We start from the raw sequence: 3,162 nt of genomic DNA, 5'->3' as shown, positions 1-3,162 counted from the left end.
GTTTCATTACCTAATTAGTCAAATATCACTTAAAACAAAGTCAAAATCATTCATCAGCAGACACTATTTATTAAACTTTTATCACAACAATGCTTGTAAATTTCCTCCACTCAGTTCAAGCATTTAAAAATTATTTATCATAACTACATTTTTGTCAATTTTCCTCTTTATTTCATTAGCAAAAATCCTATCAAGGCCAATTAATTGAACCACTTAAAATTTATCCACTTGTTTAGTGTGTAAAATTGTCTCAGCTACAGAATGTAAATTGGTATTAAATAATATATATAGCCTAATTTGTGCAAATATTTATTTTTAATTTCGGAAGGTTATTAGTTGACCGAATGTGATTATTAGAATAGGAAAATGATCAGTGATCGACTTTTCGTCAAGCTAATACAATTTATGAATTTTATTTGAACAATATTTTTGAATTTGACATATCGTCTTTTGATTTTATGTTCGTTTAGGATTCAGACCTGCAAAGTGGGTCGAAACGTCAGTAATTAATTTACAGTTTTTTTGTTTTCTATTTTTGTACCTATCTTTGCATCATTCATTCTCCTATAATTATTTTTAATGGTTTTATTCGTTTTTTTTACAATTATTGCTATCATAAACAATAATGTCATTAAAAAAAACAATAAGTAATGGTCCAATACCACATTTTAAAAAAAATTGTGTTATTTCTGGGTTAATACAATTAAACTACTTTTTTAAAAAAACTTTATTATTATAGCACGTTTGTCTTACGTTAAAAACTTGAGTTTACGTTAAATAAGGTTCGAAAAGTTTTAAGAATTTTATTTGAACTAAATTTTTTGAATTTCACATATCGTCTTTTGAGTTTTTGTTAAATTTTCATTTAGGATTCAGACCTGCAAAGTCGAAACGTCAGTAATTAACCATTTTTTTTGCTATTTTTATATTTTTCTTGACTGCTACTCGGACCATTCTCCTATGATTATTTTTAATGGTTTTATTGTTGTTGTTTTTTTTTTTACAATAATTGCTATCATAAACAACAATGCCATTAAAAAAACTATTAGTGAAGGTCCAATACCACATTAAAAAAAAATTAATGTTAACTCTGGGTTAATACAATCAAACTACTTTTGTTTTTACAACTTTATTATTATTGCACGTTTGTCTTAGTTAAAAATTTGTGTTTTTACAACTTACGTAAAAAGAAAGTTTGAAAAAGTTTAAGAAATTAGTTTCAATGGATGAATGTTGAACGTAATACAATTTTCATTAGTATTTTAAATGAGTTTTCATTTTCTTTTGAATTCTCAATTATTTATACTTATTTGAAAGAGCAGCGTTACTTTTTGTTTGTTGTGAATCAAGTTACAGCAGTGGTAACGTTTTCGTAATCCAAACCCTGAGTCAAAAAACTTGAACTGGCTATGATAAAAGGAAATTAAGAGGTTTTTATGAGTATCACTAACGACAAATTATAAGCATGAGGTATTAAGTATGTGTGTGGTTTCGCAGAAAAAAAGTTTTACAACAGAGTTGTGGTGAAGTGTGGAGCATCGTGGCAGCTTTCAACGACATACATTTAGTTGGCTGGCAATTCGTCCTCTGAATCTCTAATGAGCTGAAGGGTGTTGGTAATGATATGCTATAATGGTGGAGGTGTTAGACTGTATTCCATGTGAGTGTACTTCATTTATATGATTAGACATTGAGCCATAATTTTGTCTCGATATAATTTCTTTGAATAACAATATGTACGATGTATGAATTTCAATGTTCGATATTATCACACTGTTTTCAAAATGAAGTTAAGACTGCTGAATTACCCTAATGATACTCAAGCAAGATCTACTTAGTTAGGTTTCAATGATAATTCAATTTAATCTAAACATGTTGTAATGGTCGTTTTAGAACGGTTTGGTGCATCCTGGAGGGCTCCCGAACCCAAGGGATGATTCACGGCTAAGGTAAGACAGAAAATAATTATTTACCACACCCGGGTCCTTGGAGTTAGTAGTGCAGTGCCTTACCACTGAGCTGCTGGCTTTCTTAACAAAATGTTATTATATAGATTTTTGTGTTTAACAATTTTTTTCTTTAGATTTTTGTTCAAATTTACATTTATTTCGGAAATAGAAATTGAATTTTGGATTAGGTAATTGGAAATCGAATTAAAAAAAAGAATTTCGTTGCGTCACCAAATTAAAAAATATTAATAAAAGAATTATGGACATTAATATTATTGACTAGGATTGTTGAAATTAATCTAACCTATTTTCTCAATCTTAATATTCAAAGACCGTAAGAATGTTACTCTTGAACTTAAGTCCATGGTATTTGCCGAATTAAATTCAGGAAATGATGGTTTTAAAAAAATTGTGGTTTTTACTGTATTGCATGAACTTTTCAACGCAAAGAGCTGTATGAGGGCTCAGATTTAAGCAAATTTATATTACTTTAAGCAATGTTATTATTTTTTATTGCCCTTTTGATCAGAGGCTTGGAGTGCCGCGGCGGTCTAGGGTACTCCGAGCATTTACCAAGGGTGCCACAAATGCCACTCACTCAAAATATCACTGAAATAAGAAATAAAAAAGAACTAAAATTGAAATATTAAATATATAGGAAGATGGTCAGGGTTGCGGTCACAAGTGAAACGAAAATAGTTTACAACTATTTTATTTTCCAACGTTTCGCCCCACTTTGCAGGGCTTCATCAGGGCTGTCCAAATAAATAAGTTGAACAGTTGCTGTTCAACTTATTTATTTGGACAGCCCTGATGAAGCCCTGCAAAGTGGGGCGAAACGTTGGAAAATAAAATAATTGTAAACTAATTTTCGTTTCACTTGTGACCGCAACCCTGACCATCTTCCTATATATCAATTTTTACGGTCAACTATTTATACATATATGAAATATTAAATATATATCGCAGGGTTATCTTTTTTAGATTTGTGATTTTTTGATTAATTCTTATTGAATTAAAAGTGAATTTTGTTCGCTAAGATTTATCTAGACTCTTTATATGTAAGAAAGATACTAATAGCAAAATAAAAAAAAAAATAAAACCCTGTCATTTTGGTAATCAATCGTACCTCAATAGCACCTATTGTTTTCTTATAGTAATAATATATTTATTTGTTTTGGGTTTTCATTTTCATGAACAAAAAACATAATAA

Source organism: Halyomorpha halys, unplaced genomic scaffold (assembly GCF_000696795.3).
Source record: "Halyomorpha halys isolate HHAL.00 unplaced genomic scaffold, Hhal_1.1 Scaffold522.1, whole genome shotgun sequence".
Classification (NCBI taxonomy): Eukaryota; Metazoa; Arthropoda; class Insecta; order Hemiptera; family Pentatomidae; genus Halyomorpha; species Halyomorpha halys.
The sequence above is the reverse complement of the archived record's forward strand: the minus strand, read 5'-3'. Positions refer to the sequence as shown.